A 20591-nucleotide genomic window follows, 5' to 3' on the forward strand; every position below is an offset into this window, starting at 1 on the left:
AAAGGAATACACAGGGGTTCCCCTGGATGGTTAAGTGACTCTTGATTTTGGCTCAGGCTCATGACCTCAGGGTTGTGAGATTGAGCGCCATGTGGGTCTTTGTGCTGGGTGTGGAGCATGCTTGAAATTCTCTCTCTCCCTCTCCCTCTCCCTCTGTGCTTCCCCACTCTGCCCCTCTCTCTCCTTCTCTAAAAAAAAGGAAAAGAAAAGAAAGAAAAAAGAAAAAAAAAAGAAAAGAAAGAAGAAAGAGAAAGAAAGAAAGAAAGAAGAAAGAAAGAAAAAAGAAAGAAGAAAGAAAAGAAGAAAGAAAGAAGAAAGAAAGAAAGAAAGAAAAAAAAAAAAGAAAAAGAAAGAAAGAGAAAAGAAAGAAAGAAAAAAGAAATACATAGTATGTACTCCTTTTGTCTGGCTTCTTTCACTTAGCATAATTGTGAGATTTGTCCATGTTATTGCATGCACCAATAGTTGGTTGTCTTATGTTGCTAACTAGTATTTCCTTGTGTAGGAACACCTCAGTTGGTTAATCTATTCACCTATTGATGGACATTTGACTGTTTTCAGGTTTGGGCTATTATGGATAAAGCTACTAGGAACATTTATATGAAAGTCATTTTGTGGATATGTTTCTACCTAGAAATAGAATTTGCTAGATTCAGGAGGGGTAAAATTATAAAAGTCACAATCTGGTTTTCAAAGAGGTTTATACCATTTTGTTCTATTATCTTGGAGTGAGCTTTTGGTTGTTTTGTTTCACATCCTCCTCAACCTCGTAATTAACAGCCTTCTAAAATTTCATTATGAGTGCCTTTTTTATATGCAGTTCCTTGGTAACTCATAATATTGGATATAATTTCATGTGCTTATTAGCCATTTGTATATATTCTTTGGTGAAATTTCTGGCCAAGATTTTGACCACTTAAAAAAAATGGATTGTTTTTCTTGTTGTTGAGTTGTATGGATTTTTTTTTAAAGATCTTATTTATTTATTTACTTGAGACAGAGAGAGAGAGAGAGCACAACCAGGGAGTGGGGTGGGAAGAGAACTAGAGGGACAAGCAGACTTCCCACTGAGTTTGGAGCCCAACTCAGGTCTTGATTCCAGGACCATGAGATCATGATCTGAGCCAAAGTCAGACATTTAACTGACTGAGCCACTCAGGCACCCCTGGATTCTTTTAAATTGGTATTCAAGATGTCTGTCACATGTATGCATTGAGAATATTTTCTCCCGCTTTGTGGCTTGCTTTTCTACTGTCTTTGAAGAATAAAAATATTAATGAAGTCATATTTACTTCTTTATTCTTTAGTAGTTATTATTTTTTGTGTTCTGTCCAAGAAATCTTAGCTCATCCCAAGATTCTTTTTTCTTTTTTTCTCCTGGAAGCTTTAAAGTTTGGACTTTTCTGTTTGGTCGTGATTTATTTCAAGTTAATTTTACGTATGGAGTAAGATTGGGGTTGAGATTAATTTATTTTCCCCTCAAATATGTTCAGTTGTTTCAACACTGTTAAAAAGACTTTCTTTTCTCCATTGAATTGAGGACATTTTGGGTGAAAATTAATTGGTTATAATATAGGCCGGTTTGTTTCTGGACTCTGTTCAGTTTTTCTGGGAGAACGAAAATATTAGCAACATGGGAGGCTTCTAATCCATGAACATAGGATACCTTTCCATTTTGTAGATCTTTCAGTGTAGAAGTCTTACACATCTTTTGTTAAATTTCATCCCGGATAATTGATGTTTTTTGAAGTTATGGTAAATAGTATATTTAAAATTTTTAGTTTTTACTTGTTTGTTGTTAATATCTAGAAATACAATTAATTTTTGCATATTAACATTGTATTTTGCAATCTTGTTAAATTTGCTTATGAGATCTAGTAGTTGTTCCACAGATTCCCATAAGTTTTTTTATGTACACAATCAAGTTGTCTGTAAATATTGACAGATTCAGGATTTTTTTCTTTCCAGCCCTTATGCTTTTTATTTCTTTGGAATGGGGGCTCAATTTTGAATAAAATTGGCAAGAGCAGACATCTTTGCCCTGTTCTCAGACTTAATGAGAGATGGTTAAATGTTTCGTCATGAACTATGAAATTAACTATAAGTTTTATCGTTCCTTTAATCAAGTTGAGGAAGCACCCTTCTCTTAGCTTGCTGACAGCTTTGATTGTGAAAGGTGTTCAATTTTGTCAAATTCTTTTTCACATCTACTGAAGTTTTAGTATCAGGCTTATATTGGACTCATAAAACAAGTCGAGAAGTGTTTCTTCCCTCTTTATTTTTCAGAAAGAGTTTGTGTACAACGGTATTATTTCTCTCTTTAATGTTTGATGGAATTCACCAGTGAAGTCATCTGGAGCTGGAGATTTCTCTGTGGGTTTTAATTATAAGTTCAGTCTATTTAATAGATACGGAGCTATTTAAATTTTTTTTTAAATTTCTCCTTTGTCTATTTTGGTAAGTTATGTTATTGAAGGCATTTAGCCTTTAGGTGTAGAATTTATCCATTTTATCTAGGTTTTTGTTTTTGTTTTACATTTTTATTTATTCATGATAGGTACAGAGAGAGAGGCAGAGACACAGGCAGAGGGAGAAGCAGGCTCCCTGTGGGGATTTGTCAATAGTTGCTTGTTTTATCCCAGAACCCCGGGATCATGATCCTGAGCCAAAGGTAGACCCTCAACCACTGAGCCACCCAGGCCTCCCTCTTAGGTTTTTAAAATTATTTTGAATGAAGTTATTCATAAGATCCTCAGAGTATTTGTTTATATCCATAGGATCTATTGTGAATAAAAAGAGCAGTCAGTCCTACATTGAATGGCAGTTGGCAGAAAATCTTTAAGAATTTTTCCAGTGGAAAATCCCAGGGTTAACAAACTATCATAGATAGAGACAGGATGAGTCTTCTCTGTGGTCCTCTGCTTCTGGATTCTTAGCTCTTCAGCTGTGAATGGGAAACAGGAATACTTTTCTCACCTACTGTAACATCCTTTCCTCTTTGTTTCTTTTCCCACTCTCCTTTTTTGAAGGTCTTGCTCCAGTCTTTTGCTCTATTACAAGTGAACCTGAAGTGGCAATTGGAATTTGTAATGGTAATTTGAATGTGGTTGTTTCCTTAGCAATGAAAATTTATTTGTAAAAAAAAAAAAGAAAAGAAAAGAAAAGAAAAGAAAATTTATTTGTGATTCAGACTTTTAAAGATCTCAGAAGTCTAATTAGTACTTTTCACTGAGCAAGCCATTTATAACCAATATTTTGAAAACATAATATAACCTTAGATAGTGAATTAAGGTTGTGATTATTTTTTTCTTTTTTTCTTTTTTTTTTACCACAGCAGGTACAAGAGACAGAGGTTCCCCTAGCTCTCTCTCCCATGAACTTCCTGGAACTCAGACTTGCAAAAATACTTAAGGAGGCAATGCCCTGGCTGAAGGCAGGTGCAACCGCTCTTCCAGCCCATTGCATCAGCCCGGGGCAAAGTATTAACCTCGGAAAAGGTGGCCATTCTTCCCAGTTCCCCAACTATTGTAACCTCATAACAGGTATTAGAAAAGTTTCATTCTTGAGTGGGACAAGAATGCAGGACCTGTCCTCCTCCCTAGCCACCTGCCTACCCTCTACCTCCAGCACTTACTCACACACTCACACACACAGCAGTGTTCTGCACTGTTTCTTCTCCAAATTATCAAATTATCCCGTGGTCAAAAGGTATTCAGTCCCATCCAGTCCCTCTCAGTTTGTGGTAGGACTAATTTGTTAATGGGGCTCCAGAAGGAAAGTGCCTAATGTTCCTTCTAATTGGACATGACTGCTTCAGAATGACTGCGGCCGCCAGCCAGCTCTCACTGTCCCTGGGGCTGCATAATAAGCTTCTGCCACCAGCCCCTGGGTCCTGACCAAGACCATTTGCGGTAATGAACTTGGAAGGTTCATTGTAGATTGTAAAAAAAAAAAAAAAGAGAGAGAGAGAGAGAGAGAGAGAAGCACAGTCCAGCTCTTGTCAGTGGGTTCAATTATGGCTTCTGTCAGCTTAACAAAAGAAATTCAGGAAAGCTAGACTAGGAAAGGGTTGGAGGGAGCAGGCAAAGACGGATGGGGGCGGGGAAGAACCCATGATGGTAGAACCAGACTGAAATTCCTCCAGGACCAAGTTTTTAGAAGGTGAAGTTCAAAAGTTACCATGATAGGGGTTGAGTTCCCAGTGTCCAAATGGGAGACTCTGTAGCAATGGGTACTGTAGGGCAGGGTTTACTACATGTCACTGATCTAAGGAAATAAGCTCCCCCATACCTCTTCAGCTCACTGTAAATCCCCACTGTAAAACCCACACTGATAAAGGAACAGGGCCCTTTGTGCATATTTAGACTAATAATTGCCATAATCATTGCTGATTATTTGTTTTCTGAGACAGGACCTTAGAGCATTAAACCCAGAATCTATCACTAAAACCATTCCGAAAATATTGGTTAAAGTTATTTTACTGTGAAATATGGCAAATATACAGAAAAGTGCATCAAACATAAATGTACAGCTGGAGGTATTATTTAAAAAACATCTGGGGATCCCTGGGTGGCGCAGCGGTTTGGTGCCTGTCTTTGGCCCAGGGCGTGATCCTGGAGACCCGGGATCGAATCCCACATCGGGCTCCCGGTGCATGGAGCCTGCTTCTCCCTCTGCCTGTGTCTCTGCCTCTCTCTCTTTCTCTGTGACTATCATAAATAAATAAAAATTTAAATAAATAAATAAATAAATAAATAAATAAATAAATAAATAAATAAATAAAAAACATCTGTAATCAGCACTCAGGTAAAGAAACAGAACTTTGCCAGAAGCCCCATCCTGCCCTGACCTGATCACAATCCTTTCCTTGACCCCTAAAGGTAACCACACCCCTGGTTTTTATGCTAATAATTTCCTTGCTTTTTTTTTTTTATAGTTTCACTATCTAAATAGGCATTCCTAAGCACTAGTTTAGTTTTTCCCTTTTTTTGAGCTGGATGTAAATGGGAATTCATATGTTAGATATTAGCCTGGCTTCTTTTGCTCTACATTGGAAGAATCATTTAGGTATTTCATGTGACTCCACAGTTGCTATGGAGTCTTGTGTCATATAAATGTCACACAATATGTGTATTCAGTTGTTGAATTGCACTTGGGCTATTGACCATTTTTTGACTATTACAAATAATGTTTCTAGGGACAGTCTTGCTCATAATTACATGTAACTCCATATTATGTAGCTAGTAGAGAAGTTGCTGGGTGACAAGCCTCCCAGAGAGATTTGACTAGTTTTTAAGTTATTGTAGATGGCCAGAGAAGACACTGCTTATCAGAAACCAATCTGCTGCTTTATGTGGCAACCAGCCTTTAAGATGGCCCTGAATTATCCTTATTTTCTGATATTCATGCTTTTCTGTTGTCCCCTCTCACATTGTGTCAGGGATGGTCTGTGTAGCCAATAGAATATTGTGGAAGTGATGGCTAGGTCATAAAAGACATTGTGGTTTCTACCTGGCTTTCTTGGGTCACTCCCTCTGTTAGAAGCTAGCTGCCATGTTGAAGGACACTCAAGCGACCCTATGGAGAGACCTAGGGAGTCAACAGCTGAGATCTCTAGCCAGTGCTAATTAGAAACACGTCCCCCAGCCCCAGTCTAGCCTTCAGATGATACAGCCCTGGCGGTCATCCTGACTGCAACCTCACCAAAGACTCTGAACTACAACCACCCATCTTAGCTGCCCCTGGATTCCTAACTCTCAGAAACTGTTAAATGACAAATGTTAATTGTTTGAAGCTACTGAGTTTGGGGATGATTTGTTGTGCTATTGTGGACACCTTGGTTTATCTAGACTGGCTGAGGCAGGCAAACAAAGCACACCCACATGTCATCTATACAGAAATGGCTTATTGTGTATACTTGATCTTCCCTTCCACAAGGTGTAGAGATTAGAACAGCAGGCACCATCAGACCATGTTTTTATTTTTGCTCCGTCTTCCTTCCTCTCTCCTTTTCCTTCTTTCCTCCCTTTGTCACAAGCGCTCTTCTTCTCTTTAAGTTTCCAGAGATAAGAACAGATGCTCTGGCCTCAAACTGGGTTTGAATTCTTGCTTCAGAACTTATAAGCCGGGCAGCCCGGGTGGCTCAGCAGTTTAGTGCTACCTTCAGTCCCAGGCCTGATCCTGGACACCCGGGAACCCTGCATGGAGCCTGTTTCTCCCTCTGCCTGTGTCTCTGCCTCTCTCTCTCTCTCTGTGTCTCTCATGAATAAATGAATAAAATCTTTAAGAATAAAAATTTAAAAAAAAATAAAAGAACTTACAAGCCAAGTGAACTTGGAAAAGTTTCTTTACATCTCTATGCCTTGGGCTCCATCTCCTGAGTGATAAAACAGAGATGGTGATATAACCACCCTCATTGAAAAGGACAACATCAAAACCACACTGCACTTTGAATGGCTGGCACATACTAAACATCCAGTAAGTGTTCGCTATCATCCTCTCCTCCTTTCATTCAGCTCTGCTCCCTGCAACCCAGCCCTCCCCGCCTCCCCCTTCCCTTCTTTCTCCCATCCCCTGCCCTTCTCTCTTCACCTCCTGCCTCCTTAATTCTCCTCTCTTCTTTACTCCCCTTGCTCATTTACTCTTCAACCTCTGTTTTCTTATCTTTCTTGCTTTCTCTTTCCTCCCATCTCCCTTTCCAGCCCTTCTGCCAAAGAACTGGCGGAGCAAGCTTCCCCTGGCTGGGACTCCCTCACAAGAAGAAATGAAGCATTTCTAACCATCATGACATCCATGATGGTGAGCCAGCTGGACCGTCAAACAGCCCCCTGTCAAAAGATGGGGTCCTGGCCTGGATGATAAGCATCTGACTGCCAGTTCCAGCATCAGGGCAGTAACCTGGCTTTTCACAGCTCTGCTCAGAGGTGTGGGAAGTTGCCTCAAGTTTTTGGTATCTTTGAAAGACTGTTTCCCTAGCATGACACCAATTTGTAGATAGTCCCTCCTCCTCAAATTTATTTAAACATTTAAGAGATTTAGCACACTGTTATTACATAAGCAACAGTTGCTGTAAAAATTGCACACAAAATAAGCATGAGTCGTGAAGAGTTTTGTCCTCCTTCCTCCATCCTCCCATTCCTAGTTGGTGTGAGGCCTGCTTTTCTATATTCACATGGGTGTTGTGGCTTTGTTTTACTTGTATAAAAGGGCCTACGTGCGCCATAGTGTGCATGACTTTCTTTTTTCACATACAATATACAGTGGACCCCTGTCCAAGCCAGGACCTACAGATTATATTCTTTTCTACGGCTGCATAGTACCACAATTTAACCATTCTTCTCTCAAAGGACATTGAAATTCTTAACCTTTTATTTTATTTTATTTTTTTTAAGATTTTACTTATTTATTCAAGAGAAACACAGATAGAGGCAGAGACACAGGCAGAGGAAGAAGCAGGCTCCATGCAGGGAGCCCGATGTGGGACTCAATCCCAGGACTCCAGGATCACGCCCTGGGCTGAAGGCAGGCACCCAACCACTGAGCCACCCAAGCATCCTGAAATTCTTAACCTTTTACTCTTAACATTGATACCATAAATATCCTTTTATATATATTGTTAGGTACCATAGAAACATTCCTTCAGGAAGATTTCTAGAATTATCTTTCATGGGTCCATGAGCAGATCTCTTACAATTTGAGGTATTTTTAAATTGTAGCAAACTTGAAAAAAGGCAACTACTATACTTCTTGAAGGAGTGTGGAGAACATACCAGGCTAAGAGCCCTTGAAGGCAAAGGCCCTGGGGCAGAAGAGAGATAGACATGTTTCAGGAAGGAAGATGGGGTGATGGGGTTTAGTGAAGAAGGAGAGTGGCCTCAGCTGAGGTTAGTGAGATAAGCTTGATGGAATGAAAGAGGGCCATTGGGGGATTACATTTATTGTAAATGCTATTGAGAGCCATTGAGGAGTATTAAACCAGAGTGGCTCTATTGATGGAGATCTCTGATTACACAGTGCCTCAGGCACTCACCTTGAAGTCAAAGCCAATCTTCAGGTTTAGGTCATTCATAGACACAAAGACACACACACACAGACACACACACAAAGATATAAGGGACTACTTGGAGTGTTCCGGAAGTAACATGGTTGGTCCAAGGTCCCAATACTTTTCTACTAAATGACTCAGATGATGGCAGTAAAATTTTCTTCTGAGTTGAAGTCACGGGGCCACTAATTCTTTGAGGTTTCATGCTTTAACCAGGCAGAGGGCCTTAGGCTTTAGGATGGTTTGAAGGGAACATGGGGAGGAGGAGGGGAATTCCAGTGAATCAGGAAAGGGAAGAGAACCTGGAGTCTATTGAGTAGATCCTGTGCTTCATTGTGATAAGAAATCCTGGGGAAAAAAACTTTAAAACATGAATAGCTGTTTCAAGGCAGATGTCTTGAAAAGGGAGTTCCCAAGATTCTATGCTGTCCTGAAATCAGAGTATCTAGAGGGAGTGGCTTTCAGACTTCTTTGCTTATGTACCCTAGATAAAAGAATTTTGAAAAATTGTGTACTGTTATATACTTTTTACGTTGACATTAAACATATTTGTTTAGCTGAGAAAATGTGATTTCTGAATATATATATACATATATACACATACATGCGACTTAAAAATACAATTGTGTCATTTAACTTTATTTTAAATTTATCCCATGTAATCTACATTTCACGGTGACTTTCATATTGATTAGTTGTTTAAAAAAATGCATAAACTCTTTATGTAGAGTTTACATCCCACTTTTCTTCCCCGAAACTTGAGGTGTTTTTTTTTTTTTTAAGATTTTATTTATTTATTTGAGAGAGAGTGCACAAGCATAGGGAGAGATGGAGGGAGAGGGAGAAGCAGACTCTCTGCTGAGCAGGAAGCCAGACATGGGGCTCAATCCCAGGACCCCAGGATCATGACCTGAGCCAAAGGCAGCCGCTTAACTAACTGAGCTACTCAGGTGCCCCTTAATTTAAGTTTTGCTTGAAACTCTTACTGACTGTTCACTTTCATACACCTGTGCAACAAACATATTTGTGTTACTTTTCTAATGTTCTATAACAATAAAGCTGTACAGTAAAATATGTGGTCATTTTCAATGCTTATTAAGACCAAATTGATCAGAACATCATTAAAGAATCCAAAATTTGATATTTATTAAATATAACAAACATTTATTAAAAATACGTATTCTTTTCTCTGCCAGGTAGTTCATTTTTCTATAGATGTGAAAGTTAATTTTATGTGTCAACTTAGCTAGTCTCTGGTGCCCACTTGCTTAGTCAAACACCAGGCTGAATATTGCTGTGAAGATCTTTTTAGATGTGATTAGCATTTGAATCAGGAGATTTGGTGTAAAGCAGATTACCCTCTACAGTGTGGATAGGTAGGCTTCCTCCAATCAATTGGCCATAACAGCAAAGACAGTTTTCTCAAAGATGGAACTCTCAAGACTTAAATATGAAAATCCTACCTGAGCTTCCTCCCTGTTGCTGTGCAGAATTTGGACTTAAGCCCAGCAGCCTGTCCTACAGATATGGGGCTCATCAATCATCCCAATTGTGCGAGTCGATTCTTTAAATCTGTTTCTGTGTCTATGCATCTCCCTGTTATCTATCTATCCATCTAGCTATCTATCTACCTATATCTATCTCTTGTATCTGTAAGTTTTGATGGCAACTTGTTAATGAGACCAGGTTAAAAATTATTCTGATAAATTGGTAATGGTGCATTTTATAACTTTTTCTGGTACCTGTGGAGATAGTTCCAAATATATGTACAAAGTTTTACTTTTACAGACAAGTTTGGAATGTCTTACCTGGGTGTGATATACAGACAAAGAAATGGACATTTGAGAGTGATTGGTTTAGTAATTCATTTGATGGTTGAATATGATTGCATTTTATAATGGAATATTTGCAAATAGACTGATATAATGTCTGGGTTTTGCTTCAAAACAATGGGGATAAGGAAGTAGGTAAAGATACAGAGAGACATTCCACAAGTTGGAGTTTGTTGAGGCTGGATGATCATACATGAGGTTTCACTATATGATTTTTTTCTAATTCTTTTCTTTTTTTTTTTTTTTAAGATTTTATATATTTATTCATGAGAGACACAGGGAGAGGGAGAAGCAGGCTCCACACAGGGAGGCTGATAGTGGGACTTGAACCTGGGACTCCAGATCACGTCTTGGGCTGAAGGCAGGCGCTAAACCGCTGAGCCACCCAGGCGTCCCTGATTTTTTTCTAATTCTAAGTACATTTGTAATTTCCCCAAAAAAAGTTAGGAAGAAGAGAAACAAACTGGTTATATTTATAATTATGTTGGTTGTGTGTGCTATTTTTTTTAAGATTTTATTTATTTGAGAGAGAGCATGAGGGAAGGAGCAGAAGGGGAGAGAGAGGGAAAAGTAGACACCTGGCTGAGCATGGAGCCCAAATTGGGGCTCGATCAGAGGACCCTGAGACCGTGACCTGAGCTGAAACCAAGAGTCCAACGCTTAACTGACTGGGCCCCCAGGTGCCCCTGTTTATAATTATGTTTTTTTAATTCTATTATCATTTTAGGGTTTTGTTTTTTGTTTTTTGTTTTTTTGTCTATAGTTGATCTACCATTGACTTGGTAGATCTCTGGTGCCTTTAGACAGATTTCCTAATAGTTTTTCAGTGGGAAGGCTGGTCTGCAATAACAGGAGCTGCTATTGATAGAATTATCCAGCTTTCTTTTTTTTTTTTTTTTTTTTATGGTTTCTTAATCCTTTTTCATGTTTTCCGTGATCTCTTTAATATCTTTAAACATCTTAAATATATTTATGTTGGCTCTACAGCTTTATCTGTTGACTCTTGGTCTTAAAACCTTGTTTTGTCACGTGTATTTCAATTGTAAACTCATATTTGTTGGAAGGCTACCAGTAGGAACCTTCTGGACTTTCTAAAGGAGGTACATGCCTTCGGAAAGAATTTGCATTATTTTCTGGAGACAACTTGAAACACAGCCAGGTTTGGTCCATTTTATTTTATCTTTTAACTCATAATAGAAAATTTCAAACAGTTACAAAAGTAAGAAGAATAGTATAGCACTCCATGTATCTCTATCCCCCAGCTTTGAAAATTGTCAACTCACGGCCAGTCGAGTTTCATTGATAAACCTCCATCCACATCCCCCTCACATATCATTATGAGTAAATTCCAATATCATACAATTGTATCCATAAAAATTTCACTACATATCTCTAATACATAAGTATTTATCTTTTAAAAAAGATTTTACTTATTTAAGAAAGAGAGAAAGTGCGAGTAATGGGGAGGGACAGAGGGGGAAGCAGAGGGAGAAGCAGACACCCCGCTGAGCTGAGCAGAAGCCCCCAGAAGCAGGGCTCAATCCCAGGACCCTGAGATCATAACCTGAGCTGAAGGCAGATGCTTAACCCACTGAGCCACTCAGGTACCCCCATATCACTGAGGTATTCTTATATAAGTACTTTAAAAGACCAAAACCACTGTACCAATATCACATGTAAAAAAAATTGAACAGTAATTCCTTAATATTCCATATTCAGGCAGTGTATAATTTCCAGTTGTACTATGAAAGTCATATTTTTGTCTGTATATTTATTTGAAATGTGATCTAAATACGGTCTTCACATTGTAGTTGGCTGATAATGCATATTAACTTCTTGACTTATGAGTTTTCCTTTCATCTTTTTTTTTTCTTCTTGTAACCCATTCATTGAAAAAACTGGACTATTTGTCCAGTAGAGTGTCCCACAGTCTAGCATTTGCTGAATGCAACCTTCTGGTTGTATTTGACATGAGCTTTAAAAACCTAATTGGATTCAGGTTTGATTCTTTTTTCTTTTTGCTATCTCATTTTAAAATGCTTCTCTTAAAAAAAAATCAATTTTTTGACCATGCAAATGATGTAAAGACAAATCCATACCCATAGACACTCAGGCATTTGACAGTTTTCTAGGGAGACTCCCTTTACCCTCACCAAGAGCCAAGACAGACTCTTCCACACTGCCTATTCCAGGTGCCAGAGGTTTTTCCCCCTAATTCCTCCTTTCCCTAAAATGTGGCCCTTTGTTGGGGCCCAGCTTTCAAAGGGGATCTCTGATCTCCCTCTGGGCTCTGGAGAGTATTGGGCCAGTTTCCTGCGTGTGGTTTTCGAGCTAGATGCTTGGGGTGAGTAGATGCCTGGGGGCAGCTGAGAGCTTCCACTGGTGATTACTCTGCACTGCTTCTTCCTAGGATTTTTCCTTTTGCATTTGTTTTTCCTTTTTGCAATCTTGCCCATGCACTTTAAAATATGTAACTATTTTGTAAAGGAGAATTTCAGTATATTTACTTTACTTCTGGAAACCCTGAACTCATACGTAAAAATCAAGTTTTATAACTAACTTGAACTATCCCTTAGCTACAGTTCTGAGCAGAAGGAATGGGGTGTTTGATGGAGAGCTGCTCCCGGAAATGTTAAACCTGAGTCCTGACTGAGGAGTAAGAAGAGGCCTGGAGGTGTGTGGGGGAGGCAGGGGTTTGGAATCAGGGAGGAGTATGCCAATCGACGAAGAGCTGGCATGAAGTCTTTGTGGCACAGAAGGAATGAAAAACTGGAGGGATGGTGGAGGGCTCAGGATGAAGCAGAGGGAAAGCAGAGGGAAAGACCTATTCCAAAGGGCCTCATCAGAGAGGCTAGGCTGGAGCAATAGATTTCCACCACAGCTGAACTCTTCACTGATATTTTACCACCAGGCCTCCCTTATCTTTATAAAGGTTACAGGATGTACAAAGGACTTTCCCCTCCTTTTCCACAGCAGAAGTGTCACTGTACCAGTCAGGAAATTGTGGCTGGAAAACCTAAACTATCCATAAGCTTCCGGACAAGCTCGAATTCATGCTCCAAGAATTGTTGTCCTGTGACTTTATGTAGAGCAAGTGGGCTGGTCTGGGTGGTCAACACCCTAGGATTTCTTTGCTCAAATGTCCCACCTTCCTTTTCTTATGTTGTTTGGGAGGCATTTTCCTTGTCAGGTAAATCCAGCACCAAAGTAACTAAGGGAGCTTGGGTGGCTTCCCCTTGGGGGGCAGCTGCCTGGGAAGCCAGCCAAGTTGCCTGTTGGTCTTCTGAGGGGAAGCCAGGGTACAGGTTGGGGCGAGGGGCTGAGGAGAGGTAGGGCTCAGCCCTCTTCACGCGTCTGCCAATAGCCTGTACACCCCTACCACCAGCAGTGTCTTTAGAGTTAAAAATACAAGTTGAACGATTCCATTAAGAATGATAGACTTGTTGGTTAGCAGACTTTGAAAGAACTTATTCGATGATGCCTGAATAATATTTCTCCCTTTTTAGAGAGTTTGTTTCCTAGGGCTGCCATAACAACATACCACAAACTCAGTACCTTAAAACAACAGAAATGTCTTCTCAAAGAGTTCTGGAGGTGGGAAGTCCAACATCTAGATGGTTGGCAGGGTCGATTCCTTTGAAGGGCTCTGATGAGAACCTGTCACATACCTCTCTATCTTCTGGTGTTGCCAGCTGTTCTTGGTGTCCCTTGGTCCATTAGATATATCACTTCAATCTCACAAGGCATCTCCTTGGGTTTCTGTCCCCATCTGGCCATCTTCTTATAAGGATGTAAGTCACATTGGAGTAGGGACCCACCCTAATTCACTGTGATCTCATTTTAGCTTAAGGAATTCCATCTGCAGTTACTCTAGTTCCAAATAAAGTCACACTCTAAAGTATGGGGGAGGGGTGAGGACTTCAACTTATCTTTATTTAGGGGACACAATTCAATTCATGACATGGTCAGAAAATATAAATAAGAAATCTTATACGCCTGGATGGCTCAGCCTGCCTTCAGCCCTGGGCATGATCCCGCAGTCCCGGGATCCAGTCCCACATTGGGCTCCCCGCATGGAGCTTGCTTCCCCCTCTGCCTAAGGCTCTGCCTCTCTCTCTGTGTGTGTCTCTCATGAATAAATACAATCTAAGAAAAAAAAAAAAGAAAGAAATCTGTAATGCCTGTTCACTCCTCTGCAAGCTGGCTAGATGTCAACTGCTGTTTGTAACTTCCATCGTGCTCTAGGCCTCCATGTCTGAGCATGTAACAGTTCAGTTCTTCAAAAGGGCAAAAAAAATTCTCCAAGTTTTCCTTATTATGGTCTCATGCAGGGGCCAACTCCATAGGGGTTCCGGCCTTTTGCTGAGGACCCTGCTTAGACACTAGGACTGGCTCAACCAGGTCTCTGCCAAGAAGATATGAAGTTACAAGGTGGGGAGGGGAAATATCAGAATCTTTTTGGAATTTATTTGGAGTATGATGTGGGATAGGGATGTGATTTTATTGTTCCTCTAATGAGCACGCAGTTTGCTCTGCTTTGAGGATACATATGTAATATGTTGGGAGTGCCTCCTCTTATTTCGTGTCTTTCCATCCAGAAATATCATGTGTCTCTAGTTCTTGAAGTGTGCTCCAGAAAGTGCTGGAGCTCTGTTCATCTACATCCTGCATGTTTATTATTTTGTTTACCTCTTGGTCTTTTGCTTGTTATTGCTCTTGTTGCCAAAAGGAGACTTTCCCCCATTATATTTCCTAATTGCTTACTACTAGAACTAAAAGGGGGGGGGGGGGACCTGACTTTTCTCCCGTATATTTTGTGACAAGCCACTTTCCTGAAGCCTCACAAGCCCCAATAGTTTTTCAGACGATGCTTTCGGTGTAGACACCCGCGTCATCTGAAAATTGTGAGACTCTTCTCTGAATATGGTCTCTACACTCCTGCCTCAAGGTCTTTGATTTTGCTCTTAATTGTCTGACTTTCCATCATTCCTATTTCCGGAAAGCCTGCTCTTCATCAAGACCTAATTTCTCAAAAACAAAAACAAAAACAAAACCCCTAATTTCTCTGCGAAACTTCTTTCAACTTCCCTGGAAAAGTTAAAATCCCTCTCCCTGAACTTCTATGAAACCTTGTACAAGCCTTTATTATAATCATAGCAAACGGCATTATAATTATCTGCTTATAAAACTGCTTTCCCTCGGGACACTCAAAAAACAAACAAACAAAAACAAAAACAAAAAAACAAGCAGGCACACATGTCTTCTCTAGGCTGAGTCGGGCTGGGAAAGCTCTGCTGGGTGCTAGGGAACGAGGCCCTCATCCGCCCAAGCATCCCCGCTTCTGCCCTTTGCGGCGTGATGCGGAGGGTCAGGGGCGCCGCGAAGACCCGGAGAAACAGAGCCCGGAGCCACGAGGCGGCGCGGGGGAAGCGGGACTCCGGGGGTGGGGGGGGGGCGCGGGGGTCGCGGCTCCTCGAGAAGAATCGTGCCACCTAGAGGCCCGACGGCGGACGTCCTGGCACCCCGCCCGGGGCTTGGATTCCAGTTCCTTCGGCCCCGCGGAGACCCTCCCGGGCGCTGCAGGGCGCAGACGTGGGTGCTCGGCGCGAGGCTGGCGGCGCCGCGAGCTGGAGCCGGGGAGGGCGCCCGGGGCTCCCCTGCCGCCGCGAGTGCCGCGCTCCGCCAGAACCGGGGGGCCTCCTCCCTGCAGAAAGGCCCAGCCCTGGGGACCCCGCCGGCCCGCGCCCTCGGATCCCCCCAGCCCCCCCAGGCCCCGCGGGAGCCGGGCTTGCCAGGCCCGGGAAACAAGGCGGCTTTAGTTTGCATAATGCCTTCGGACAAACGGCCCCAGAACGGGGCGGAGGAGGCGGCTGTCAGGCCAGGAATGCGCACACCTGTACCTGGGAAGGTTCCTTTGAATTCCTGCAGCTCCGCGGTCTCCCGGGGGCTTGGCCGCCGGCGGTGGGCGGGCGCTTGGCAGCCTGCGCCCCGGGGAGGAGCGCCCCACCCAGACCTCCTAGTGGAGCGGCCACCAGGGGAGAGACCGGGGCACGCCGCCCCGTTCTAGGGCTCCCCCAAAGCGCCTTCCGCTGGGCCCGCCCCCGCCCCCCACTCTCTCCTCCCTTCCTGCCACTCCCATCCCTCCCCCACCCCAGACCCCAGGGAAACAAAGCTTTACGGGGTTGGGTGACACACTTCCGCAGGGGCTTTCGGGCACGGAATGGATCACCGAGGGCACAGGGGGGCCCCTTTATCCTGTCAGTCTGAGCCTTGCTCACATCCGATGCATGAGGAAACCAAAGCCCAGAGCAGTTGACTGCCCTTCCCGGTTCTCCAGCTGACCGGGGGCAGAGCTCCACTAGGCCTTGTTTACTGTTTATGACTTGTTCTGTCTGGATTATTTTATAACAGAGCCATGCTTGACCTCATCAGAGAAGTACTGCTCACGAATCCCAATTTTGGAAACTTCGCGTGAAAGGTCCTCTAATGTGATCAGAGGGAAGTAGGTGATGTGCTCTGAGGGCACCTGGCCTAGCGCTCAAGATGGCAGCGCCATCTGCACATTTTCCCCACCTCCTGCCTGGATCGGCTGCTGCTTCAGAGAGGGAGAGCCTGAGGGCTAGCCACGGGCCTGTCAAACCCAGGACAGGCCAGCCTTTAGCCAGGAGGTAGCCAAAGTTGGAGGGAGACATCAGTGTCCAGGCTGTAGGCCTGCTTGGTGCTTTCCTGTAGACCTACGGAGAAGATCCATCTGAAAAGTTTAGCCGAACCTCTCTGTGGAGTGAGGGCAAAGGGAGTTTTCTGGGTTTTTTCTTTTGGATCAGGGCAAGCAGAGGAGAGAGGCTGGCACTTGGGGAGCGAGAGTTTTGGGCAGAGCCCCACGCAGTTCAAGAAAAACCCAAGAAGGGGAAAAACGAGGGAGGTCTGAGGGCCCCTTTGGCCCTGGGCTATGTGTCCAAGAGCAGGGAGGATGTGTCTCACCTCTGTGGGGGGCTTTCTGCAGCTGGAACAGACGGAGCCACAACGATGTTCAGGAACAAGGGCTGGTGCAGAAGGAGAGAGCAAATGAGGAGGATCAGTGAAGATAGACGGAAAGAGGGACAGAGGAGACAGTGGCCATGGACCCTCACCAGACTTCTCGTTAAAGGAGCATTTCTTTGAGCCAGAGAACTCTGTGCACGGTGTGGTGAGCTGGCTGGTGATGATGGAGTTGATCATGAGGGGTACCAGGAGAGGATCCCCAGCCCGGGTGGAGGGGAGGGCATAGACCTCCCTCTAGGTGTGTAGAAGGCTCTGTTCCAGCCCTCAGTTCCAGCCCTCAGGCCAGCACAGCCAGGGCATCTGGCCTAGTGCTCAAGGTGGCAGCGCCAGCCCCCCTATCAGAACTTACAGTCTGATAAGTGTAGTAAACAGCCGGGATGGGATATGATGGATGAGAGATTTCAGCTGGAAAGAGAGATCCTAGATTATTCTTCTCTCTGAAAGGCTTCTGAATGAATAGCAGTATGACAAACCACAAGAGCTCCAAGGATGCAAGGAAATCAGCAAAATGATCACTTTGGTTCCAGAACCAGAAACCTTTTCCTATGTGTTCTGGGCCCAGTTGGGTACTTGGTCAGGGGACAGCTCCCAGGCTTTGCTGATCTCTCGAGGAGCAGAGGCTTCACAGAAGGCCAGGGCTTGTAATCTGGAAATTGGGTCCAAAGCAAGTCATATACTCGAGTACGGTGGCAGGCTGAGTTTTCTAAAATTGACCACAACTGAGTTTTCAGTCTCACATGCCTTCTAGAATCTTGTATCTCTCCAATCAGGAGATGCTATTTCTCCTCCCCCTGAACAAGGGCAGGCCTTGTGACTATCTCATCTGATAGGCAGGAGGGATGATCCCTGATTTCCAAGGCTTAGTCATTAGAGGTGATACAGCTTCCACTTGACTTCCTCTCTTGGGACTTGGGAACCCTGAGCTGATATTTAAGAAAGTCAGTGATCTAGAGACCCCCCCCTGGAAATTTCGACTGTATCTACCTGTACCTGTACCTCTACCTGTATCATCTATGTCTATATCAAGAGAGATGCTCATGGAGCCTCACATGTTCCAGTCCCTGGATGTTTGACTCTTCCCTGCCCAGGTGCCAGCCAGGGAAGTGAGGGACCTTCCAGCTCCCACCCCTCGGCCACTCTAACTACTGCCAATGAAGCAGAGATGAGCTGTCCCTGCCCAGCCCTGCCCAGACTGCAGACTCATAAGCAAAATGTTATTTTAGGGATCCCTGGGTGGCGCAGCGGTTTGGTGCCTGCCTTTGGCCCAGGGCGTGATCCTGGAGACCAGGGATCGAATCCCACGTCGGGCTCCTGGGGCATGGAGCCTGCTTCTCCCTCTGCCTATGTCTCTGCCTCTCTCTCTCTCTGTGACTATCATAAATAAATAAAAAATTTATTTTAAAAAAAAATGTTATTTTAAGTCACCACGTTTTGAAGTGGCTTGTTGTACAGTATCAGATAACCGAAACACACTTGTTTCTTCAGCTCATTTAATGCTGTCAGTAACCAGGAGAATATCATTTCTAATTTATAGGCAAGAAAAAAACCAAGGCTCAGAACAGATTAGTCACAAGACGTTACGGACTGACTTGTGTCCTCCCAAAATTCATATGTTGAAGCTCTAACCCCCAGTGGGTGGTATTTGGAGTTGGGGCTTTGGGGAGATAATTAAGGGTAAATGAGGTCATAAGAATGGGGCCGTAATCTGTTAAGACTGGTGTCCTCTTAAAAAGAGGAAGAGACACCAGAAGAACTCTTGTCTCACTGCCCCTGTGTGCACACAGAGAAGAGGCCATGTGAAGACATGGTGGCGAGGTGGTCATCAGAAAACCAGGAAAAGAAGTTTTACCAGAAATGAACCCTGCTGGCACCTCGATCTTGGACTTTTGGACTTCTGCACTCCAGAATCGTGAGAAAATACATTTCTGTTGTTTAAGCCACTCAGTCTGTGGTATTTTGTTATGGCAGCTGACTAAGACACAGGAAAGCAGCACGGGCATGATTCATATTGCAATTCTCTGACTCCAAAATCTGCAGCACACTCACCCCACTGCCTAAATGTCGAAACAAGACTCTGTTCATGAATAATAGTGTTCCTTGTTCTAGACTCTCAAGTCAGGGTCATATTCTAAGAGACAGGCAGAACTAGAGCAGGATAACTTTTAAGTCAGGATTTGCCTGACCTGCTGCTACAGCTCAAATATTGGACCAGGCCTGGGTCAAGGGCCAGGACCTCCAGCAGGCACCTTCTAGAAACCGAGCAGGGCACTCAATTCTGACATAGACTAGGACAGGCTTGGGGTAGACCCTAAATGATATTAGGGTCGAGATTTCATACTAGATCAGGAAATGGGGACATAACCAGGATTTTTTCTTTTCCTTATTCCCTCTTTTTCAAAGTATTTGTTGAATGTCAGTGACTTGCCAGGTGCTATTCTAGGCATTGGGAATAGAGTAGCAAACAAGCCAGACAAGGTCCCTGATGGCATGGAATTTACATTCTCATAAATGTAGTAAACGGAAAAGTAAATGAGGAAACCCAGAAACAAAAAATTAGCTTCTAACTGTGATAAATGGTGTGAAAGAAATTAATGGCTGACCTGATAGAGAATGTTTTGATGGGTGGGAGGATCTGAGGGGTGAGATTTGAGCTGGAATGTAAATAAAGACCGAGAAATAGCCATCATGTAAAAAGTAACAGGTAAGTGTTCCAGACAGAGGGAAGTGCAGGTGCAAAGGCCCTGAGGTGGGACATAGCTAGGCCCACTGGAGAAATAGAAAGAGGGACTTGCTAAGATGATAGTGATGGTGTGAGGCACAGTATGAAGGAAAGTTGATGGGAGAGGCTAGACTTTACAGGCCTTATAGGCCACATCAAGAAGTTTGATTTTAATAAAGGTAGAATTTTGTCACCGTGGTGCTGAATAAGGGCAATAGATGCACAGACACTGTGGTTTGTGGAAAACATCCTCACCTTTCCTGTGAGGGTCTGGACAGGACCTGGTGATGAAGCCTTAGTCTGTTTGCTGGCCCTGCCAGGACCCCCTCTCTCACTGCCAGGGACATGAGGAAGAAATGACCAACTTGCTTCCTTCCAAAATTGATTCTCAGGACCCAGGGACATCAGAGGACTGTGTGGCCACTGCTGGGAGTAGGAAATGACAGCCCAGGAAGAGATTAAGGCAACCACAGTGCTGGTACTCATTTCCTATTGCTGTAATACAACAAGCTTGGTACCTTATAATGATACAAATTTATCATCTTACAGTTCTGGAGGTCAGAAGTCAGATGTGGATCTGGTTGGGTAAGATTAAGATGTTGCAAGGCTAAACTCCCTTCTAGAGGCTCCATAGGAGGATTCATTTCCTTGACTTTTCCAACTTCTAGAGGCTGCCTACATTCCTTGGCTCATGCCCCCCTCCCCCATCTTCAGAGCCAACAATGGCAGGTTGAGTCTTTCTCACCCTGCCAGCTCTCTGGTTTTGCTGTCATAACATCTCCCTCTGACCACAGCTAGGAAAGATTCTTCACTTCTAAGGGCCCATGTCTTAGTTAGGGCTGCTGCAATAAATTACCACAGACTGAGGGTCTTCTAAAGAACAGAAATTTATTTCTCCCAGTTCTGGGGGCTAGAGGTCAGATCAGGGCACCAGTATGGCTGTGTTCTGGTGAGG

The 20591-nt window shown here is 43.3% G+C and overlaps 1 long non-coding RNA gene across 1 annotated transcript in view; it reads right to left on the reverse strand.

Moving 5' to 3' along the window:
• The window catches only part of LOC112664359 (uncharacterized), a 32390-nt gene extending 18670 nt beyond the window's left edge, over window positions 1-13720 (reverse strand). Inside the window, exon 1 of the long non-coding RNA XR_007403287.1 lies at window positions 13545-13720. This is a non-coding gene — a long non-coding RNA (uncharacterized LOC112664359). The remainder of the gene's footprint in view (window positions 1-13544) is intronic.
• Window positions 13721-20591: the final 6871 nt, after the last annotated feature.

Source organism: Canis lupus, chromosome 17 (assembly GCF_003254725.2).
Source record: "Canis lupus dingo isolate Sandy chromosome 17, ASM325472v2, whole genome shotgun sequence".
In the NCBI taxonomy this organism is placed as follows: domain Eukaryota; kingdom Metazoa; phylum Chordata; class Mammalia; order Carnivora; family Canidae; genus Canis; species Canis lupus.